Consider the following 27,029-nt stretch of genomic DNA (forward strand, 5'->3'; position numbering starts at 1 on the left):
AAAGCAAATGTTGGTTAAATTTGGTAGCTATAAAATATATATATAAAAAAAAAAAAGAAAAAAAAAAAGAAAAAAAAGAAAAGTTAAAAACTGTCGTAAAGAATAAGAAGAAGGATGAGAATATATAAATAAACGTTTAGCCGTGAGAGCACATTTGTGTCACCCTTCGAAATTAGACAGCTAACGTTCTATAAGAAGATAAAAAACAAAACAAAAAAACTATGTTTGAAATCTCCTATCACAAATTTGTCTTTCCAAAAAATCTACACTCCCGATAATCATCCTGTTCTCTCGAATACTAATTCCAAATTACACGTGTTTTAATTAGAAACAATATCATGTGTGTGTGTATGTAGATCACACGTGTTAGAAGTGAAACCTTCTTAAAACTAAGCTTCAAGAAAATGAGTCGGATGCAGAGTATCAGGAGTAAGATTATTGTAGGGTTTATTTATTATAAACAAAAAAAAATATCGTGTGATTTATTTTCAAAAAAGTTCGATGAGTCTACGAAGAAATTCGTCAATGATCGAAAATTCGTGCATTTTTACAAAAATTCAATGAGTTTCGAAAACATTCGTCAATGATCGGAGGACTCGTGTATTTTTACAAAAAATTCAATGAACTACGAAGAAATTCGTCAATGATCAATGACCATTGACTGAACTTTTCGTAGATTCGTGGCATTGACGAATTTCTTCGTTAACTCATTGATTCTAGTAAATTGAACAAATTTTTTTCCACATTCGTGTATTGATTGAACTTTTGTAAGACTCATGCATTGATTAAATTTAACTCGTAAATAGAAATAAGAAACAAAGGCATTGTATGAGAAGATGACTTTTCATATTACATAAAACTTCCAATTAGATAGAAATGTGTAAATGAGAAAAAGAAAATAAATAAAAAAAAAGTAGGAATAAAGTAATCATTTGAATTGGAAGAGATGACTTTTATATTAGATAAAACTTATCGTATAAATGAATGAAATCGAAGATTAGAAAAGTCGGATTAGTAAGTCGGAAGTAAGAATAAAGTATGGATAAATAGGTGTTGGTTGATTGGTTGGTTTGGTTGGTTGGTTGGTTGATTACACGTGCGCGGTAAGGAAAACGATTGGAGAAGCGTGGAGATCAGAACCGGCTGAAATGGTAGTATTAGTAGTAGTAGTAGTAGTAGTATTAGTAATAGTAATAGTAGTAGTAGTTGTAGTAGTAGTAGATGTGTAATAGTCGTTCGTTGATGATGCTAGGCGTCTCGAGTACGCGCTCTAACGTTTTGGAGCGTCGCGACGCAAGTTTTGTCAGTGTATGTGTATATATATGTGTATGTGTGAGAGAGAACGCGAGTTGCTGTTCTTTGGCCAGTAGCGTCGAGACGCGCGTACAGTTCGTACTACAGAACCGTCTAACTCCGACAGTTTTTATTCATCTATCATTTTTTTTTCTAATTCTCTAATCATTTTAGTCTACTTTGTTTTATTTTGGTTATTTTTTAAAAACATTTTTAATCTTTCAGTCTCTTTCTTTCTTTCTTTCTCTCACTTTTATTCTCCTTCTCTTTTTTTTTGTTCTATATCTCAATTTTTATTTTTAAACGTTAATTTTTCATATTTTTGTGTTTTTTTTTTTTGGTGTGACTTTCTTTCTTCTTCTTACTTTCCTCATTATCTGTGGTTCCTATTTTTTTTTAATTTTTTTTTTTGTTTCGTTTAAGAAAATATCGTAGTAGATAATAAAAAAAGCAGTGGTGACGATGAGAATCAAGTTTGGAAAAAAGTGAGAATAGGAAGGAAATATTTTTGTCTTCGGGTGAGTTGTTTATTTTCTTACATTCCTTTTTTTAATTTTTTTCTATTAATTAAATTATTATTTTTTTTTTAATTTTAATTTTAATTTGTTCTATTAGTTGTATCGAATTATAATCTAGTTTCTTATTAAATTTAATACGCGTAAGGATAATAATAAAAATTTGTTAAACGAAAGAAAGTATTTTTTTTGGTTTAAGTTTATTTTATTTTATTTCAATGAAAATATTATAACATTGAAAGAAAAATAATCGAGTAATAAACAATCTATGAATTTGCTGTTATTTTTTTTATAAATTAAATTATTATCATTATATTAATTTTTATTTTGGTTTTATTTTAATTTGTTCTATTAGTTTTATCGAATTATAATCTAGTTTCTTTTTAAATTCAATACGCGTAAGGATAATAATAAAAATTTGTTAAATGAAAGAAATTATTTTTGGCTTGAGTTTATTTTATTTTATTTCAATGAAAATATTATAAAATTGAATGAAAAATAATCGAGTAATAAACAATGTATGAGTTTGCTGTTTCCTATAAAAATAAAAATTTTTCTATTCCTTTTTAGGAACGGGGGAGAGTGATAGGGGTTGGGGAGGGATAAGAAGACGAATTATCATTATTTCATGGCAAACTAAAGTTCGCGTTAGGTTCGCATTAGGTTCGCGTGCGATTTGCGATATGCACAAACGAGAGATTAGACCTTCGCGAAACGTCAGATAAATTTATGCTGAATATCCTGTAAGTTGTAAATTCATGTCTGAAAATAACGATGAGGAAATACGTAGGGATTTATCGCTAAGAATTGATAAGTCGGTCGGGTAAGTTATTTTGAGTATCTCAAATGATTTTCCTTAGATTTTTATTGTCCCTGTTCGTTGTCATCCTCTCGTGTTTGGATATAAAAAGGATTGATAGATCGATGGATACACATATATATATATATATATATATATATATTTGGTTCGATTTAAAAAACGTTTACTATGCTTGACAAGCGTCGAACAGTCAAGATAAATGATTTATTGCATTTCCGTAGGGGTATTTCACGGTGAAAAAGGAAAAAGGATTTCGTAAAATTGATCGAACGGTCGGGTGTCTGTCTCTGTGTGTGTTGTCTTTCTCTTATCTTTTTATTGTATCAATTCGATATTTATTAAAACAAAAATAAAAATACAAATTTTAATTGAGATAAAATCAAAATAAGACAAAATAAAAATAGAATAAAATTATAATCCACATTTTATTTTAATAAAAATAAAAATAACATTACAATAGAAAAAATATAATAAAATTGAAATAGAATAAAATAAAGTAAAATAAAATAAAATCAAAGTAAAATAAAATGAAATCGAAATAAAATAAAATTAAAATAATATTACAATAGAAAATATATAATAAAATTAAAATATAGAATAAAATAGAATAAAATACAATAAAATAAAATCAAAATAAAATAGAATAAAATCAAATCAAAATAGAATAAAATGAAATAAAATGCATTGAAAAATTGAATCTTACTACAAAAATATATTGTTTACCAAAACCACGTTTAATTTAATCAATAAAAATTCTAAACTTTCTCGCGAATTAATCTCAACAGAGATTTAAATAAAATGCATTGAATAATTGAATCGTACCACAAAAATATTCTATTGTTTACCAAAACCACGTTCAATTTAATCAATAAAAATTCTAAACTCTCTCGTAAATTATTATCGAAGGATTAAAATAAAATGCAATGAAAAATTAAATCGTACACAACAAAAATATTAAATTGTTTACCAAAAGCACGTTCAATTTGATCAATAAATACCCTAAACTTTGTGTGTGTGAGTGTGTGTCGTGAATTATTATTAAAAGATTAAAGTAAAATAATCAAAAATAGAAATGACAAATCTTCTGCCTAAATCAACTTTTACAATTTTTTTTTGTCCATGCGAATGATCGAAATGACCACAGGTAAATTACGCTTCTATGATTATATTATTATGCTGATAACAATGAATCCACTCACGTGAAATAGTTGACACACAGGTGCGAATAAAACGTGAAATTTCATCATCGTAATTATCTCGTAAATCAAATTTTCGTATTACACCTACCTCCTCTCCCCCTACCCCTAAGGGTTCATTTAAACGATTGAACAATTGAAAAAAAAAAGAGAAAGTAACATTCATTATTGATTTCATTTAGCGTTCTTCGTTAAATTATTAATTTATTTGTTGATTCATTTGTATAAAGAAAAAAAGAAAGAAACAAATAAAGATTTGAAATAAAATTTAGAATAAAATTTGAGATGTCGAGGTCGCATGGAATGTCGACTTAATCGATTTCGAATGAAATATTTGGAATTTTAAAGGGGCAGCCACGTAGGGAATTGAAAATCACACTCGGAGAAATCGCGTTTTTTCTTCTCTCTCATTTTAATTTCAAAATTGGCAATTCTCGAAAAACTATAAATTTTGTAACACAAAAAATAAAAGAATAAAGGTAATAAATGGGGAACGAAACATCACCATTCGTATAACAAACTTTACACGCGTTAACAAACGATTCCTTCTAATTTATCCTTTGACAAATCGATCAATTAATAACCAACCAACAATCGAATAAATCTCGATTAATCTTGATCGAGTTCTCATGTTTTTGGAAATTCTTTGGTTTCTGTTTTCTATTTTTTTTTATTTTTTCTGTAAATAATTGGTGAAACAACAAAGGTTATATTTTATATCATCGTTTCAACGAGCTTTTCATTAAAAAGTTGTATATATTTATATATATTTATAAATAATATAATATAATATATATATAATTTTAAATAATATAATAATAATAGTTATAAAAATATATATTTTTACATATATAAACTTTAATTATTTACAAAATAAATGTTTATTTAAATTACAATTAATAATAATATTATATTATTAATTTTAATTAAAATATTAAATTTTATTATAATATATATATATATATTAATAATAAATAAATATATATATATTATTATGTATGTATATATTTATATATATAAATTTTAATTATTTATAATTAAAATAGTATATATATATATATATATATATATATATATATATATATATATATATAAAATATATAATTTTTGCGTATTTATCATATGAGAACTGTGCTCTTAAACTTTATGTAGAAACCATCAAATAGTAAAATATTTTCTATTACTATTACTACTACTACTACTACTACTACTACTACTACTACTACTACTACTACTACTACTACTACTACTACTACTTTTACTATTACTATGACGAGGAATAGGACAATTAAATATCATTTCATTATTTTTCCTTGCATATCACAATTTTTTTTTTATTCCCCTATCAAAATTTTTCACGACGCACATTTGTATTTTCATACAAAATCGGATTATTTTCTTTCTCTTTTTTTTTATTTTTTTTTTGTTTTTTTTTTTACGATGAAAAAAAGTGTGAAATTTCTCTTTACACCCGTTTCGAAAAAACGATTGATGTGCCAATCTTGTTACAAAAATAGATTAATATAAAAAGAAAGGTGTTGGGAAAAATGTTGTATACTTTTTCATAACAATTTATGATAGTATTTTTTTTTCTTTTTCTTTTTTTTTCTTCATCATGAAGATTTAACTAACCAGAAATGATTTCTTTTGCCGTCTCTTTGTTTGTTCCTTGAATATCAAGCATATAAGTATACATATGTTGTATATATGTGAATGTGTATATGCGTATATAGTACATCATAGAAACAGAGCCCAAAGGCTGTTAGCCTTCCAACTCTTTCGATTTCCTTCCTCGTATATTTTTCTTACAAACGAAAGGAGGAAGCAAAAGAAACAAAAAAAAAAAAGAAAAAAAAATTCATTTCCCTTCTCATATGTCCCTTCAAATCAAACCATAAAGTATTTGGATGTGTATCTTCTAGGTTTAGTAAATTTCAAGTTATTACCATGAATCTTTTATCAAAAAAAAAAAGAAAAAAAAAAGAAAAGTTATTTGATTCGTGCAATGATTTTATTTATAGTTTTTCTCTCTAATTTTTTCTTTTCGTCAAACAAATTCTAGGTAACTAGATAACTTTGTAAGAAACTTGAAGAAATAACATTGCATGAGTTTTTTTTTTATATTTAAAATATATAATTGTATTAATACAATTTATTTATTATTTATTATTTATTATAATTATTAAAACTCATCTTTCTCTCTCTCTTTCTCTCTCTAATGCAAATGTTTTTTTCGAAGATATTTCTTATTTATTTCTGGTTCTTCTTTCTAGTTTTATTTTTTAGTTATTTTTTGTCAAACAAATTGTAGTTAACATTTTTTTTTTATAAGAAACTTAAAGAAATAACATTGTACACATTAGATTTTTATATTCAAAATATATGTATATATTTTAATATATATTAATTACGTGTCAAACACGTTGTTTGTCCGCAATGGACTCTTAAACTACTGAACCGATTTTAATAAAATTTTACACACTGTGTGCAGTTTCATTCAACTTGAAAGATAGGATAGTTTATATATCTCAATTTACAATCGCAATATTATTTTATTGCGAATTATTTGTTTATTAACAAAGAGTCATGATTATCTCTATTAGTTCGATAAGATTCTAACAGATGGCGGTATAAGGTAATTCGTTGACTTAAAGACGTGTGTATCGGACTGATTGTGAGCTACAGCAACACGTGGCGGGACACCCTTAGTAACATATATAACAATATATATATGTATATAATGTGTATATATATTTATTAATAAATATATAATAAAATATATATAATAATAAATAATAATAATAAACACACAATTAGAAACCCATTATATATATATTTCGTAATAAAATTAATATTTATTATCAAGTTATATCAATAAATGTTATTCTTAAGAAATTTGACTTTTTAATTTATCTTATTTATTTGCTAAGATAAAAATGCATCCAAAAAAAAAAAGGAAACCTAATTACTTTTCGGTTTAATTATAATGAAAATTTGTTTATCACAAAAAAAGAAAAATGAAAATAAAAAAAAATAAATGTGTCCTTTATATAATTTCATTGGATTTGTAGACAATTTGTTCGATGAAGGTAGAAAAAGAAAAAGAATCTAAAGAATCTAATCTAATTTAGATATAAGAACATTAAACGTTTAAAAAATGAGAATGAAAGGATAAAATCGATACTCGTACGTTTCAATTATCAAAGATAGATCAATCTTCTTTCCCTATCGTTTAACATTAAAGAACTAATATTGTTATAGTTCAGGCTTTGATGTAGAACTGAAAATCATCCATCAAGCTCGATTTTCAACACATCTTTTTGTAAAAGTAATTGCAAAACGATTGCCATCTCTAATTCGTAACTAGAACTTTGACAATTTTCTTTCTATTCAATGTGACAAGGAATTATCAGAAGATTAATGTGAACGACTAGAATTTAATCCATTTGATTAATCGAATTCTATAAAAATATATATATAAAAAAAAATTATGAATTTTATCACAAAAGAAAAAAAAAAAGAAAAAGAAAAAAGTGGATGTTCAATCAATTATTATAAAAATAATAGAAATAAATATTTAAACACAAATCTTACGAATTATAATTATAGATTTGAATAATGGTTTAACCCATTGACTGGCAGACATATTACGATTATTTATAATAATATTGTAGTGATAATTACTTAATTAATATTGTAATTATCACTACAATATTATTATAATAATCAGTAACTACATTATTACATAATTATATTATATTATTATTAAATTATTTATTGTTTCCAATATTATTATTACAATATTATTTATAATTAATAATAATATTGTAATGGTATTTACAATAATTGATAATTAATGTTTTTTAGACCATATAAATATTTGATTCAACCTTTTTAATAATTCTTAACGCAAATAACTATTTGTAATTAATCTAAAATTACAGCATACCCTACGAGATATCTCGTAGTTAGCAGTCAATGTGTGAAGAATAAAAATAATGTTATTTTAATTTCTTAACACATTTTTTTATTTTTTTTTTTAATTTCATTTATATTTCCTGTTAAATCGTATAAGTATTTGATTTTGATCTTTTTACATAATGTTTTCTTATCTAATTCATCGTGTTACGAGAGCATGTTGAATTTGCCAATAATCATTGTAAAACGTCCCATAAAATGTGAGCTTTTACGATTACTCATAGTGTCAGAATTCTTCGGCACGATCATTCGTTTGCTGTACCAACTCTGACATCAAAATTACTACGAGATCCGAATGACTAGTCGTACTTCACTTCAAAACGATTTTTCTCTTTTTTTTTTATTTTTCTTTTTTGCTCTCTCTCTCTCTCTCTCTCTCTACCTATCTCTCTCTCTCTCTCACTTTCTCTTTTTCTTTCTCTTCTTTTTACTAAATAAAAAGTTTTAAAATTGTCCATATATATTTTATACTCGACATTTATGTTTTTGCAACGAACAACAACCAAAAAAAAAAAAAAAAAATATATATATATATATATATATATATATATATATATATATTAATATATATTTCACGTATTCTTCACTCTTCTGAAATTTGCATGTAATTTTTAATTATTTTGTTATCTCGTTCATTTGTCATATAATTATATTGTTAATTAATTTTTTTATTATAAATTGCACGGATTAACGAAACTCATATTGGATTATTTTGAAAAAAATATTTGCATCAGATGAGTTTTGATAATTATAATAAACAATAAATAATAAATAATAAATGAGTTATAATAATACAATTATATGTATATTAATACATTATAAATATATAATGTAATGTAAGATATATATAAAATATATAAAAAAAACATATAATATAATTATATAAATTATAAATTATAAAAAATTATAAATTAAAAAAATTTCAATAAGTCTACGAAAAAATTCGTCAATGATCAATGAGCATTGACTGAACTTTTCGTAGATTCGTGGCATTGACGAATTTCTTCGTTAGTTTATTGATTCTCGTAAATTGAAACTTTTAAAATAAACTTTTCTAAGACTCGTACATTGATTAAATTTTTGTTACTACACTCGTGCGTCTTGATTGAATTTTTCGTAGAGACTCGTAAATTGAAATAAGAAACAAATGCATACGGTCTTTTATCTCATTCTCTCTTAGGCTAAATCGCTAAAGTTTGCTTTTTTCAAATCACCCCTGTTCTAAAAATATTTTCACTTCAACAAAAACAAAAAAAATATGGAGTATTGAGATAAACGTCGTTAAGATTAACATCATCTAAATAGGAAAAGATAATTTTGTTTGGAAAAAAATATAGAAATGATAAATGTCGATGGGAAAAATGTCAGAATTATTTGGAGGAGAGAGTGGTCTGGTTAGTGGTTGATAAATTATATAGAAATAGTAAGAAAAAAATAGCACGAGATATAAAGGAAGAAAGAAAAAGGGAGAAAGAAAGAGATATAAAAAGAGTGAATAAGATAGAAAGAGAGAGGAAGAGAGAGAGAGAGAGAGAGAGGGATGGGAAATAAAGTAAATAAGGAAGATCGATAAGAACGAGTAAATGAAATCATATGGAACGTGAGTGTAGTCTGCAAAAGGATAACTCGATCGAGACGATCCTCACATGGTAATAAAAAATCTTCAAAAGAATATCAAAAGACATTTCTTTATATATTTTTTCTTTTTTCCACTACAAATCTCAGTTCTTCTTTCTTATTTTCTGAAAATCTTAAAAATATTCCATTCTTTTTATTTATTTATTTTTTTTTTTAATAAAATCTAATAATATAACAACTGTAAATTAAATATGATATAATATGTTATATTTTCAAAAATTAATATTTAAATAAAATAATATATTATATATAATATAATTATATTAAATACCATGGGTACCCCGCCACGTGTTGCTGTGGCTCATAATCAGTCTTTACGCTTTAAGTCAACGAATTACCTTATACCGCCATCTGTTAGAATCTTATCGAACTAATAGAGATAATCATGACTCTTTGTTAATAAACAAATAATTCGCAATAAAATAATATTGCGATTGTAAATTAAAATATATAAACTATCCTATCTTTCAAGTTAAATGAAACTGCACACAGTGTGCAACATTTTATTAAAATCGGTTCAGTAGTTTAAGAGTTCATTGCTAACAAACAACGTGACACGTAATTTATATATATTAAGATATATAGTATATTATATATATTATATTTATATATTCAAAAAAAATTATACTTAAATAATTATACTTATTTAAGTATATAATAATATTAATTATACTTATACTTATTCAAAAATTAATACTTAAATAAAATAGTATATTATATATAATATAATTATATTAAATATATATAACTATATGAACAATATATCAAATAATATCATCAAATAATATAACAAAATATATCAATATGATATTATTGATCATATGTTATTTAAACAAATAATTTAAATAAAAATTGAATATTTGTATGAATAATTTTGCAATCCATTATCGAGTGTTATTCTCACAAATTGATCTCACCTATCTCTTTAATAAATATACACATACCTCTCGGCATAGGACGAAGTTCACGACATCATGCATTAGCCCGAATTTCCTAAGATAATAAGATTCATTAATATCCGACGCCTAACTTTCCTTCCACTTCCCTTTCCAAGCCCTTCGCTTATCTTTGACCAGTTTCCAACAAATTTCGAATTATTGACACACATATACACAACCAACAAATAAATTACTGCAATATATTTTTATTTATCTAACATGAATTTAAGAATTAATTTGAATTATCTAAAATAATAAAATTCATTACTATCTCACACATAAATTCCCTTCTAAACTTTTTTAAATCCTTCACCTATTTTTAAACAAAGTTTTAGTGAATTTTTTAATTATTGATACACATTATTATCAAATAAATTATTGCAATATATTTTTATAAATATAAAATATTATAAATTCATTACTATCCAACACCCAAATTCCCTTTCAAATCCTTTCTAATCCATTCACCTATCTTTAAGCAACCTCTAGCAAATTTGGAATTATTGACACCCATATACACAACCAACAAATAAATTATTGCAATATATTTATATAAATATAAAATATTATAAATTTATTACTATCAAACACCTAAATTCCCTTCAAAACCCTTTCCAAACCATTTACCTATCTTTAAGTAATTTCCAGCAAATTTGCAATTATTGACACACATATACACAACCAACAAATATATTACTGCAATATATTTTTATTTATCGAACATGAATTTAAGAATTAGTTTGAATTATCTAAAATAATAAAATTCATTACTATCGGACCCCTAAATTCCCTTCCAAACCCTCTCCAAACTATTCACCTATCTTGAAGCAACCCCCAACAAATTTCTCTAATAAATTTTTGAAATACTTTTTCATTCATTACGAATATTTGTTAATAATGTTACGTGATCATGGATTCCTATACATGTTTCTCGTATTGAATGTAAAATTTAAAATGTAATAAATATTAATTTATAAATTATCGGTCATATTTTGTTCTATTAGATCTCAGAATTGATGGATATTCATCTAAATCGAAAGTATGATATTTGTAATTGACATCTTGCTATACGTCGGTCAATCGAGTCTACCCTTTAATATGGGCTGAGCAATTTCGTCCGCAATTTCCATATCCATATGCAAGCTTCGTGATTGGCCCCGTGGTATTCTTGAATAATCTCATACAATCCTCCAATACTAGAGAGATCGATACTCTAAACAATACAAGAATATAAATCTCTAATATATTTCGATATACGAAATTTTACATTTGAGTGAACACATCGCGGTTTCGAAAATGTACCATCGAGGATGCAGAAAATATTCTTTTTTTTTTTTAAGATATTCTGAGTCATCTTTATCTATGATTTATATATTGGGATATATATAAAAAAAGATTTTATATTGAACCAGAGATTATCTTAGAATTGTTTTATTGTAAGCAAAGATATTGGATGGTTAAATATAATTTCTGTCCTATTTTATTTTTGTAACACACTGTCCGATATTTTGTCTTCAAAAAGTAGAACATTTTCTTTTTTTTTTTATTATTAGAAATTGATGAACTAATAAACTGTCTATTATAAATTGTTCAAAATAACTATCAACGTCAATATCCTTAATTCTTTTTCATATTAATTTATAATATTTATAAATTATAATGAAAAAGAGTAAAATATTTCAAAACTACCTGTGAAATTTATTCAAATATAATATTTACCTTGATTTTTTCTTTATAATCATCTGATTAGTTTAATTAAGTTTTTATTTTAATAAACAGAAAAATAAATAAAAATATTTTAAGTGGTAAAACAAACTTTCGTTTATAAACGTAGATAATAAAAATCGATAATTTTCTTTGATTTTTCTCTTTAATAATCTTTAAATTTGTAAGTGTAATCAAATTATGATAGAAGAAAGTTTTCTTTCTAAAGTCAGTTTACTCAATTCTTATTCTCTATAAGAAAAATAAGTCATGAAAATTGACTTTATTCCTACGAACTATTCAAATTAATTAAAAGTAAACTCCGACGATTATTTTTCATTTGAAAATTAATGAATCGAAATTATCGATAAAAAAAAAAGAAAAATCTTTGATACATTTCTTTATAGAAATAAATGTTGTTATTATTATTATTATTATTATTATTATTATTATTATTATTATTATTACAGAATTTATTCGATATTTTTATTTATTTTTATTAATTTGGATTATTTTATTTTTTTCGATACTTTTTTTATTTTTTTATTTTGTTACAATAATACAATCAAATTTATTTTTTAAAATATTTCTTTACAAAATATAATTAATTCTCTTTTATTTATTGTTATTTTTTATTTTGTTTTGCGATAATAATACGATCGAATTTATTTTCTAAAATATTTCTTTATAAAATATATTTAATTTTCTTTTATTTAATATTATTTTTATTTTTTTTTCGATACTAAAATGATCGAATTTATTTTCTAAAATATTTCTTTACAAAATATATTTTATTTTCTTTTATTTGATATAGGCACCGTGCGTGGTTGCAGCGCCATGGTAGCGCCATGGTATCTATGGAACTAAAAGACGCTGTTGCTGAGGTTTTTAATATCTAAACGTATAGGGCTTTGCGATAACAATTCGTTTTTGTTATTAAAAACATTTTTTTTTGCATGTCAAACCACGTGACAATAAAATTTCAATCTTGTGCAATTATGATGCAAAAATTACCGCTAAAATGTAAGTATAATTAATAATTTAAAAATAGTATGAAAGCTGTAGCGTTTACTGTAGTAAATAAAAAGTTAAATTATAGCCACAGTAGATCAAACTTTAAATAATATTGTTAAGCAGATAAAGTACGATGTGACATTGTTATAAAAAAAATAAATATATATGTAGGAGAGTTTTAAGTTTCGCAGATGTAGACGAAAATTTAGTATTCAGTTCTTTTCTTTAGATTTTATTTTTTAGAAAGGAAAACTCTATTATACATTTTTATAAAAATATCATAAAATTAATTGTCACACGTATGTTTTGTGAACACGAAAATAAAAAACACCGTCTTTTACTGCCAAAGTTATCCACTTCGTGCGCTATTGTACATTTCGGCTTCCCCTACCATGACTTCGCACGGTGCCTATAGGGGTGCCCCGCCACGCGTTGCTGTAGCTTACAATCAGTCCGATACACACTAAAAGCACAATAAAGCACTAAAAATTGCAAAACTAAGAATAATTTAATTTCACTGTATTACGTTTTCGATAATGTCAATTTAACTTATTTAGTCTCAGCAACACATGGCCAAATATGCTAGCACCAAATATACGTGGTTATACTAATAAACTGTTGGTTACATAAAACGTTTGTACTTTTAACATGGCGCCATCAATTGGATATTTACTCAATCCAGTTAACGAATTACCCTATACCGCCATCTGTTAAAATCTTATCGAACTAACAGAGCTAATCATGACTCTTTATTAATAAGCAAATAATTCGCAATAAAATAATATTGCGATTATAAATTGAGATATAAACTATCCCATCTTTCAAGTTTGATGAAACTGCACACAATGTGCAAAATTTGATTAAAATCGGTTCAGTAGTTTAGAAGTCCATTGCTAACAAGTAACGTGACACGTAATTTATTTATATTAAGATTATTTTTTACTTTTTTTCGTGATAATAATACAATCGAATTTATCTTCTAAAATATTTCTTTGCAAAATATATTTAATTTTCTTTTATTTAATATTATTTTTTATTTTTTTTTGCGATAATAATACGATCCAATTTATTTTTTAAAATATTTCTTTACAAAATATATTTAATTTTCTTTTATTTAATATTATTTTTTATTTTCTTTTTTTGCGATAATAATACGATCCAATTTATTTTCTAAAATATTTCTTTACAAAATATATTTAATTTTCTTTTATTCAACATATATATATATTTTTTTTTTGCATCAAAATTAAATATTTCTATAAAAAGATCATTGAAAAAAATAAACGATTACATTTTCGAGTCGATTGACTAAAAAGAGTACACGAAGCAAATCTTTATTTTCTCTGTTGGAAGTTAACTTATTCGAAAGAAAATTTCTTAGATTTGAGATACATTTGAAATATATTTGATCCAATAAACGTCTTAAACGATAGTCGACGATCTGTAATACGATCTCAGGACGAATCTCGAAGTAATGCTAGCAAGACTAGACATTGATATCGAATTTCCGTAACGTGTTCCACTGAACAGAGAAGAGAAATAGCATTCTTGGTAATAAATCTTATTATCCGTAACGAAACGAAGAAAAGTTCTTGTCATCGACTTTGTTAGGAGAACCTAGCATAGATTTACGAGTAGATTTGCTTTCCCTTTTAAGGTTCACATCTTCATTTCATAGTTTCACAGATATCATTTTATAAATAATACGAAATTCGTTTGTCACATAATTTATGATGATGAATTTATTTATAAGTTTCTATAGTGAAACAAATTATTCAATTTGTGCCTATCGAAAGTTTGAACATTCTTTTCAAAACTTTTTGGTTATTAAAATAAATAATAATACAAAAAATATTATCTTTTTGAACTATACTATACTTTGTGCGTGCAGATTTTTTAATCTACATTATTAAAATTTAAATTATATTATATTAAAGATATTAAAATTGTATTACAATTTATTATAATATAATTATGGTATTACTATGTATATATATTTTTTATAATATTATTATACATTTATATTACAAAATTATATTAAAATTACATTTAATATTAAAATTGAAATTATATTTTTAAATTAAATAAAAATTAAATCTTAAAATTATATTTTATTAAATATTAATATTAAAATTATATATTATTTAGTATAATATATATTATTTTTATCAAGTATATATAGTAATTAATATATAATGTAATAATTTTTATTCTTCACTTTCTTGAAATTAAATGACATAATTAATAATTACAAATTTATTAAAGTTTCTATACAAAAAATTATCCATTCATGCCTACTACAAAACTTGGAACATTATTTTCATTCTATTTGATTATTAAAATAAAATAATAAAAAAATAAATCATCGTTTTGAAATACTTTGTAAATCTTTTACAATTTTTATTCTTTACTTTCTTGAAATTAAATGACACGATTAATAATTAAAAATTTATTAAAGTTTCTATAGAAACAAATATCCATTCATGCCTAATAAAACTTGGAACATTCTTTTCATTCTATTTGATTGTTAAAATAAATAATAAAAAAAAAACATCACTTCATTTTGAAATATTAAATCTCTTACAAAGTTTCTTCTTTCTTCAGTACTCTAAAATTTTAAACATTCTTTTAAAATACTTTGTAAAATATTGAAATAGTTTTGGATTTGAAAGGATAGTCGAACAATTCGAACATGAATTTATCTCGATGAAATGTTACTCGTGTCAAGATGATAAATACTTGAAAACAGCTTTATGGTTTAGTTTGAAGTAGTATCGTAAAGAACGTTAGTATACCATAGTACTAAGAAATAGAAGATTAAGGAGAGAGAGAGAGAGAGAGAGAGAGAGAGAGAGAAAGAAAGAATATGTGAAGTAGTATCTTGATACATCTTTCACTTCATCCTGTAAAACCATTAAGCGGACTAACACCGTAAGTGGATTTTGCCATCTTACTAAAGTCTGAAGTTAAAGTAAAGCCGTGGTTAAACTATCACGAATTTCTACGTAGTACGTTAATCTATTTGAAAGTAGGCCAAAACGTAGATCATTGTACCATTCGACGAATTCTATTTGATCGTTTATTTCGTCAATTATTTACAACAAAAATTCTAGACAAAAATAATTTATGAGTGTGTCAAAAAAGTCAATGACAATTATTTCAACCAATTTTTTCTAAAATTATTATATTTCACAACAAGTGTCTGTTAACATCTGAATTTTGAGAGAGAGACTTAATCAATAATTTGAAAATTCTACACAAAAATAATTTATTTGTGTGATAAAATCAATGAAAAAATATTTAATTAATAAAATATTAAATATTTAATATTACTATAAAAATATATATATTTTATTATATTTTATTATTATTTTTTATTATAATTTTTACTATAATTATTATTATAATATTATTAATATTATTGTATTATTTTTATTTTTATTATAATTTTATTTTATTATAATTTTTCAATATATATATTTTTTATATTCAATATATATATTTAATATATATATTTATTATTTCAATATATATATATATATATTATATATTATATATTTAATACAATTATATAATAATAATAATAATAATAATAATAATAATAATAATAATAATAATAATTTAATATTTAGTTTTTTATTATTTTATATATTTTTAAATATTTTTTTATTTTTATTAATTTTTAATTATCTAATTTTTAATTAATATTTAATTTTTTATTTATTTTATTATTTAATATTCCAAAATTATTTTAACATTTAACTTTCATTAAATTAAGAATTTAAGAAACAGAAATTTTAAACAAAAATTGCAATATAAACGAAAAAAGAGAGAGCGAGAGAGAGAGAGAGAGAGAGAGAGAGAGAGAGAGAGAGAGTGAATCAATAATTTAAAAAATCCAACACAAAAATAATTTATTTATGTATTTTATAAAATTAATGATAAGTATTTAACTAATTATTTCCAAAATTATTTCACAACAATTTTGTATTTACATTTGACTTTTGTAAACTCATAGATTTAAGAAAAAGAAATTAAACAAAAATTGCAACCTGAAAGAGTAAGAAAAAGAGAAAGAGGAAGAGAAAGAGAAAGAGAAAGAGAGAGGGGGGAGGGAGAGTAGGGAGAGTCAAATCAACAAACATGAGAGTGAAACTAACGAGAGAGAAATCTCAAGAGTGCAACTGGAGAAAATCGCAAAACAAATTTCTATTTGAGTGTTATCTGCAAAGTCCCATCAGTCAACCTCTCTGGAATTCATTTAAAACAACTTAGAGAATACATTTGCATTAATCCTCACGCATCGTTTTAATTTTTTATCATACGTCATAACAATCAGAAAGTTTTCTCGACTGAAAAGAAAGAAAGAAAACAAAATAAAGAAAGAGAGAAAGAGAGAGTGAGATAGCTCCTTTTCGATTTAACTTTTCACGTAGAAAATATTAGTGCAAATACGTCAGAAGTATCATCATTCTCATTCTTTTCATCCTTCTCTCCTATTATTCTTTTCTAGTATTTTTTTTTTTTCTTTTCTTTTTTATCTTTTTGTATGTTTTTTTTTCTTTTCAGTTCTTTTACTCAAATAACTTTAGACGAAGTTATTTGATGTATGCTTTTGATGCTAGATTCCTTTAATGTCGTAGAAACATTAAATAGCAAATAATAATAAAAAATAAAATAAAGTATAAGAAAAATAAAAAAATAAAAAGAAAGAGATAATAAAACACACCATTACAAGTTAAATAGTTTATTATGAAAACTTTTCAAAGCATACCCTTATACTTTTAAATATGCTAGCATAAAAGCTTAGATTACTTCGTTGGTATGACCGTAAGAATATTTTCTCACCTTTTAACTCAGTCAGAAATCTGTCCGAAATAAACAATTTATTATTTATTTGTGCTTTTCTTTTTATTTCTATATAAAAAATACAGTGTCACAATATTTATCCACTAATAATTTTGAAACTACTGTACCAATGTTAATGAAATTTTGTTTATTTTGTGTGATTTTGTTCAACTTAGAATATAGCATAGTTTTTCTCGCGTTTATTTTATATTTTTTATCGCAAATTTAAGAATTTATTATTGATAGGTTATCTAGTTTTCTAGGTATTGTAAGTTTCCAATGGATGGCGCTGTATTACAATTCAATTATTTTAAGTTTTTTTTTTTCAGATTTTTTCAGAGTTACATATGACATAACTAACCTTTCTCTTTAATATTTTTTCCAGTATTATTATTTTATGTATTCCATTCTAATTGTAATATTAATTTGTATGTTGTTATAATTTACTAAATAACTTATAATCATATAAATATTAAAATTATATATTAATAAAAATTATAACCTTACTTTTTATATTTTTTCTAGTATTATTATTTTATGTATTCCATTGTAATTGTGGTATTATTAGGTTGGCAAGAAAGTAATTTCGGTAGTAAGTAAATTATTATAAAATTATATATATATATATACACATATTATTATATTACATATATTATATTATATTCCATTACATTATATATTATATTATATTATATTATATTATATTATATTATATTATATTATATTATATTATTTTATATTATATTACATTATATATTATTATATTTATTTTATATATATATATATATATATATATATATATATATATATATATATATATATATATATACAATATTTAAATTTATATATATTATTATAGTATTTATATATAATATAATATAAATTTATATAAATAATATAAATATATTAAATATATATATATATATATATATATATATATATATATATATATATATATATATATATATATATATATATCTTTTATCAGGAAAGATTTCTTAACATAAAGAATTTTCCCTTATATATATATTATATAAATCGTAAAAGTTTCTGGTGGAATATTGAAATATGACTTGTATATTTCGTATGCCAAGTAGATACCTATAGATAGTAACGTTTCTTCTATAGAAATATATTACTTCAGTCGCCGATAATATATTCCTTTTCGATAAAATTTCGTCCCAGAGTAGTACTAGCTGCGATATCGACAGAAAGTCAATTACAGAAGCGTTCTGTTCTCTTGAATCCTTATTAAAAGCTCGAACGTTGATTTTACTTCGTTACAATCGGTATTAAACGTTAAATTTTATAATATCACAATGATTAATATCGAACCATCCTCCTATCCCTTTTTTTTCTTTTTTTTCCTATATTTTATCTTCCCTTTTTTTTTATATATATATATCTTTTTTTTTGTCGTCTGTCTATGAAAAATGTAATAATAATTTTTGTACATTTTTAGGACATAAAATTCTTTCTCCTATGATTTTTTTTTTTATCGTCAAATTATATCGAGTCACTATCTCATTATTATTATTATAATTATTACAAATGTTTCATTTAAAATGAGAAAAAGAGATAGGGGAAAAGAAAAAGAGATGAGGATTGATTAATTTGAATAATTTGCATGTTAAAACAATGAGGAAATACGATATCTATGTTAAAACATAGAAAGAAAGTGTTGGAAAGGGGATGATGATGATAATGAGGAAGAAAATATAACAGAGAAAGAGGATGCTCTCCCTTGCTAGATATAAAACGTGACAGAAAATGTGAGTCTATCGAGTTATAAATTCTAGTAGGGTTTTCCAAAAGAGATAGTAAGAGAGAGAGAGAGAGAGAGAGAGAGAGAGAGAGAGAACGTATGGTTCGCTTCGAATTTGAAAATCCACTTAATGCCTCATGCAGAATGCGCGTGTTCGTGGATACTTTGAAAAGCTTTCTAGTTTTAAGCTGATAATTATTCGAAGAACTGAACTTTCTCAGACGAACACACTTATTCTTTATGAATTATTACTTTAACTAACTTTAACTGAAAAAAATAAGAAAGAAAGAAAAAAATATTAGATTTTCGTAGCAAGAGATCTGCAAACAGAAAAATAAATAAAAAGAAAAGTAATAAAAAAAAAAATAAAAACAGGGTCATCTAATAATCTTATTAAAAATATAAGATTATTTATTATAATATTATAACCATAATATTATATTTAAATATATATTATTTATATAGATATATATATATATAATTTATTATAATTAAAACTAAAAAATAATGTTATAAATTATATTATATAAATATTAAAATTAATTTATATTATAATATTTATTATATAAATATTTTTTGTGTATAATATTAATAAGAAATTTAATAAAGTATTAATATTATATTTAAATTTATATTCTATATATTATTTATTATAATTTATATATAAATACATATAGTAATATAAATTTTTATATTAATACATAATATTATACTTTTATATTAAAAATTAAAAAATAAGGTTATAAATTATATTAAATAAATATTTTGTGTATAATATTAATAAGAAATATAATATATATATATATATATATATATATAAAACGTTAATATTATATTTAAATTTATATTATATATAAAATTTATTATAATTTATATATAAATATATATATTAATATAACTTTATGTAGTAATTATATATTATATATAATTTATTATATATTAATATAATTAAAAAATAATGTTATATATGTGATATTATATAAATATTAATTAATTTATATTATAATATTTGTTATATAAATATTTGTAATATAATAATATTAACAAGAAAAGTAATAAAAATTATCGAAGGGTGATAAGATGATAGCTTAAATAATTAACAAGATAAGAAGGGTGGGACAGAAATGTGGGATGAAGGGTGCGAAAGATGGAACAAATTTATGAGAACATGTCGAAACGTACCTTTTGTTTTATTACCTTAATATTTGACGATAGTCCTCCTCCAATCATTTTATTTCTTTTTTTTTCTTATCTTCTCTCTCTCTCTCTCTCTCTCATCTTTTTTCTATCTCGTTAAAATATTCTTTGTAAATTTTATCTTGGAACGTGAAAGATGTTGAGAGAGATCGATTTAAAAATATTTTCTTTTTTTTTCTTTCTTTTTTTTTCGTTCCTTTTTTTCGATTAAATTTGATTGAACAATCAGGAAACGTCAGTTTCAACGATATTTGTCGTCTTAAGAGCTTCACCCCCGCCCCCTTGTTTCTGTCATTATCTAGACAGTTCATTTTGATAAAGGGAGAAACGTGTGAGAGAGAGAGAAAGAGAGAGAGAGAGAAAAGATAAAAGAAAAAAAAGAAAAATGAAACCTTGGTCCTTCCATCCCTTTATGTTATTATTCGTAGAAAATGAAAAACGAATTATTGGTTAGCGACATTGTTTTTAGCGAGCAAAAAAAAACACCAAAAAAAAAAAAGGGAAAAATATACTGTCCCTTTTTAAAAAGAGAGGGAGACGAGAAAAAAAAGAACAATGAAGAAGACAAAAAAATATTTTTTACTCTTACCACCAATTTTTCAACCATTATTTCCACATAGAAAAATAATCTTTTCTTTTTTCCCTTCCAGACTTCAAAAAAAAAAAAAAAAAAAAAAATAATAAAAAAAGATTAAATGTAGATGCGCGAGGTTATTGCAAATTTTCACCAGACTTCTACAATACTGGCTTCGTAGAAATTCATTTTTTTTCACCTCTCTCTTTTCGTGGCAAACGTCAAACGTGAAAACATCCAATCTCGTGTAGTAAGTTGTTCATATTTTTTTTTTTTTTTGAATATTTAACATTTCATTTTTTGATATTAAAATAAAAAATGTATAAACTACGAACCGCGTGATTTCGTACGATAAAAAGCTTGGCAGTGTTATTTTTCCATAAGGTACGTAGCACAAAGAGGTCATTCGATTGGAAGAAATTCTGCTGGTTTTGATAAAAGAAAAGAAAAGAGAAGAACAAAAAAGAAAGTATCAAAAAACGATGACGTTTCTCTTATTCTTTTATTGTAATAATTATCATGGTGTTCTGAGCAACATTGTTGCATTGGCAGAAATAAGAAAGTTACGTTTGAATTTTTTACTTTAACAAAATTTTGTGTAGGCAAATTGTTTTGTACTTTTCTCAAAAATCAAATAAAACCTTTTCAGACAAAAAAAAAGTAAACAAAAAAACAAATAATTTATTTATATCTGTAACTAAGAATAAAAAAAATACAAAAATAATCTTTTAAAATTTTAAAAACCATGATGTTTCTCTTATTCTTTTATTATAATTATTATATTAATTAAATTATTTTATTAAATTTTATTATATAATTATTAGGTAATTATTATTAAATTATAATTGTGCCCATAATTATGAAAGTGGTCTAAGTCATATATCTCTTATTTCGAGATATTTCAAGATTTATACTTGAACAGTATATGAATTCTACACAATATTGAAATAACAAACATTATCTAACGATTCATTTTTGATAATATCGTTTTCAAATTACATTGAATTTATTTAGTTTATTATAATTTAGTGTGTAATAACTGATAAACTACTTTTTTTTAAAAAATGACTTAGACCATTTTCATAATTATGGGCACAATTATCGCGTGGTGTTCTGAGCAACATTGTTGCATTGGCAAAAATAAGAAAGTTACGTTTGAATTTTTTACATTAACAAAACTTTGTGTAGTCAAATTTATTGCAGTTTATTTTTCTAAAATCAAATAAAACCTTTTTGAGAACAAAACAAAACAAAAAAGTATAATCTATTTATATCTGTAACTAAGAATAAAAAAAATAAAAAAATAATCTTTAAAAATTTTAAAAATCATGATGTTTCTCTTATTCTTTTATTACAATTATTATATTAATTAAATTATTATTCAATTTTATTGTATAATTATTATAAAATTATAATTATCGTGATATTTTTAGCAACTTTGTTGCATTAGCAGAAATAAGAAAATTTCTTTCAAATTTTTTACATTAACAAAACTTTGTGTAGTCAAATTTATTGCAGTTTATTTTTTTAAAATTAAATTAAACCTTTAAAAAAAAAAAAAAAAGAAATAATCTATCTACATTTTTAACCGAGAATAATCTTCTAAAATTTATGAGACCAATCTGAATAATCTTTCCAAATTGCTCCTCCTTTTACAACTACAATCTTAAAAAAAAAAGAAAAGGACAAGAAAAAAAAACAGTCAAAGTACAAGGATCACTTTTAGATTCGAGATTATTCTTAAGAAAGATTTATACGAATTAGAAATCCAATAGAAGAGAAAGATTATCTCGAATATAGATAAAAAGGGGAGTAAAAGGATAAGAATCTTTGAACAAAGACGAACCTTGCCGAGACAACAAAAAAAAAAAAAAAGGAAAGAAAATAAGAAAGGAGAGTTAGAATCTTTCAGGACAAGGTTAAGAATGAATAATAGAAGCTTTAGGAAAATTGTTCGAAAGTAGATAATTATTAAAAACACATTCAAAGGATAGTTTTAATTGAATCCTTTCATTAGTTTCTTACAAAAGGAACACAAACAATAGCAATCTTTCTCTCTCTCTCTCTCTCTCTCTCTCACACTCTCGTAAAATTTAGGTTTCGAGAGATTACTTCGATCAAGATTCCTCTTTTATAATTTGTTTAAGAGTGATGATAATATCAAAATGTAATCAAGAAGAAACTTGAAAGAAAAACATTTATTAACGCTTATTTCTTTCAGAAATCTTTTATTATCCTCAACTTTCTTCTTCTTCTTCGTCTTCTTCTTCTTCGTCAAATAAATGTATTAGGTTGTTTGGAAAGTAATTTCGTTTTTTCGTGAAACAATTTTGCCATTAGTTTATACAAATCGGCAAATAACAACACGTGAGATCGGTGATAAGTTAAATTTATCAAATTCAATTGTTTATGCTAACTTGAAACGCCTAGGTTTTAGGTTAGGAAGTGAAAATTGTCTTCATTTTCACAAAAGAAAAATGAAAGTACTTTGTAAAATCTTTTTTCGAACATTTATTTGAATGCTTGTAAAAAAAAACATCCCCTGTTATAATTATAAATTATCGTGAATACCACATAGGTTTTAGGTTAGGAAGCGAAAATTGTCTTCATTTTCACAAATGAAAAATGAAATTACTTTCCGAACAACCCAATAATTACAAAAAAAGCAATAATTATCCCTCTTTTTTCGTAACTCTTGTTTGTCTCTTCTTTGTACAATCTTGTTTCGAATATTTATTTCCATGATTGTTAAAGCATCCTCTGTTATAATTATAAATCATCGTGAATACCACAAAGCAATCGAATTCAATTTCAGAGATTCGTAAACTTTTCATTGGCAACTTTTAACAAAAAGAGTTTTATTCGATTTCAATAATCCACGTATAAATGTTTGAAAACAAAAATGAATTTTTCAAAATTTCCAAATTGTTCTCAACTGTCCCAGATTTTCAATAAATCTGTAATATTGGTTTCGTTTCGAATGTATCACTTCAAAGTAGAACATTGAAGATAAAATCGAGAGAGAAATACAATTCTCGATGCAACGTTGAAAACTTTGTATCTTCCTTTTCTATCTCTTCATACTTCTCTTTCTCCTTTTTTTCGCCAATTACTAATTTGAATATCTTTCTATTATGCATGCAAATTTATCGGATGATATTTGTAACACATGTGTTAAATCAAAAACGACATTTTATTAATGCATTTCGAATATTTTCCATCATTAAGATTGATATAAAGCAATTAAACTGCGATTAAGTCAATTATATTACTTATGTGTCTGACCTTCAAAGGAGTAATTCACTTGTGCCATTTAAATGCTTGACCTGTACTACTTAAATGTCTGTATTCATTATATAGAAAAATTCAGTATCGCAATGTTCGTCAACTAATAATTTTGAAACTACTCAATCAATTTTAATGAAATTTTGTGTATTTTCTGTGATTTTGTTCAACTTAGAATATAGGCTAGTTTTTTTCGCGTTTATTTTGTATTTTTTATCGCAAATTTAAGGATTTGTTATTAGGAGGTTATTTAGGTTTTTAGGTACTGTAAGTTTTCAATGGATGGCGCTGTATTATACATGACATAACTAACCTTACTTTTTTTTATTTTTTTGTGTATTATTATTTTATGTATACGATTCTAATTGTGGTATTATTTTGTGTGTTGTTATAATTTACTAAATAATTTCAAATCATATAAATATTAAAATTATAACCTTACTTTTTATATTTTTTCCTGTATTATTATTTTATGTATTTTATTCTAATTATGGTATTATTTCGTGTGTTGTAATTTATATATTATATTTATATTATTAATTTCATATTAAATTTAATAGAAATTTTCAGAATTCAAATTAAGTATAAAACAATATAAAATTTGTGATTATTCATTTCTCTAATCTAAATAATTTATAATTATATTAAATTAACGTTTTATTTTTACTACTTTAAAAAACGAGAAAAAAATGAGGTGTATTCGAATTTGTGGTAAGTAACGAATTTAAAATAAAATAAAATAAAAAAGAAAAAGAAAGAAGTAACTAACGAAAGGATGTACGATAATCTCTGTATTAAATCTATCGATTGGATGCAACGGTTACTTTATCACGATTATACAGGCGAAGGGAATAAAAGAGGATTATCGTGGTATTAGTATGAAATCGTTCGCTAAACTTTTCGATCGATCCTTCGATCCACCACCGATTTTCTTTCATGGTCTTATACTTAAATGGATTTTCCTCGATGAATCAAGAATGTATTACGTACACTAAACTCAAGCGAGTATCATTTTCATATCGTTTTGCCAATGGATTAAAGATAATTGATATCTTTGACTATAGAAGAAAAAAACAAAAAAGAAAATTAAATGATTCTAACCACGTGTAAAAACACGAGAATATTAAATTATTTTTATTTCATTTCACGATGATAAAATTATTATTAAATGTTAGTATTATTAATTGGCAAACTTTAGTGACTTTTTAATATAATTATTTGAAATAATTTTGGTATAATTCTAAAATACAAATATTATTTATATTAATTTATAAATTAATAAATAATATATTTAATAATTAGTATATTATAATTTAGAAATTAAATTAAAATTATATTATAATTTAAATTAGAAATTATTATATTTAATTATAATTATAATTTATAATATATGTATAACTATATATTATATATAATATAATATTATTATTATTGTAATAATTTTGCATTTTATTTTGTTATATAACAAAATAAATATTATTGTATTATAATAAATATAATATAATAATAATAATAATAATATTAAAATTAAAATTCCCCAAATAGTATTATATTAAAAAAAGAAAAAATACCATCTTTTACACTTAATAGCAATCGATTACAATTATGTAAAATAAAAGAAAAAGAAAAAAAAGATAAACTATCTTAATATTTTTGTTAAATTTTAGAAAGGAAAATAATCTGAGCTTCTGCTTAGCAAGAACAACAGGATTTTCTCTCTAGAAACATGAAACTCAGTCATCCTAGAAATTAGGATAGTATTATGTAGGATGAATAGCTGTGATGTACCATACACAACGTCCTCCATAGTAATTTAACACATTGGAGAAGATGACACGTTCGATTTTGAAGCAACAGCAAAGCTTGATGTCCACTTAAACGACGAACAATTAATTCCCCGTATATTCAGTTATTCAGCACGAGATAGTCTCCAGTATCTATCTAAATTAGGTACGTCGTGCACAGTACCTTCCAGTTTATGATCTATGAGCCTATCGACCAAACCGTTCTAAGTAGGATGCTCTTACCTCCTCAAACATACATCTCTTGGGGTCCACAATCTCCGACTGGACAACCTGACGTGTTCTCTCTCACTCTCTCTATCCTCTTTAGATAATTACAATCTTCATGCACCAATAATTCTAATTTCAACGTTAGATATACCTTCAATTCATTAGTTTTGAAGTTCATTAGAAACCAACAAATTTGCACTCAATTTTTATATAGAAAGATTTTTCTTTGTAATTAATTATATTAATTATATT

The 27,029-nt window shown here is 23.6% G+C and overlaps 1 protein-coding gene across 2 annotated transcripts in view; it reads left to right on the forward strand.

Moving 5' to 3' along the window:
• Positions 1 to 867: 867 nt before the first annotated feature.
• LOC107067592 (tachykinin-like peptides receptor 99D) overlaps positions 868 to 27,029 on the forward strand; it is a 92,725-nt gene continuing 66,563 nt past the window's right edge. For both annotated transcript variants that reach the window (XM_089179794.1, XM_089179793.1), the window contains exon 1: positions 868 to 1,811. The gene's annotated coding sequence lies outside the window, so the exon portion shown is untranslated. The remainder of the gene's footprint in view (positions 1,812 to 27,029) is intronic.

Source organism: Polistes dominula, unplaced genomic scaffold, assembly GCF_049000335.1.
Source record: "Polistes dominula isolate Pdom_NZ unplaced genomic scaffold, Pdom_raw_medaka contig_27, whole genome shotgun sequence".
Taxonomy (NCBI): domain Eukaryota; kingdom Metazoa; phylum Arthropoda; class Insecta; order Hymenoptera; family Vespidae; genus Polistes; species Polistes dominula.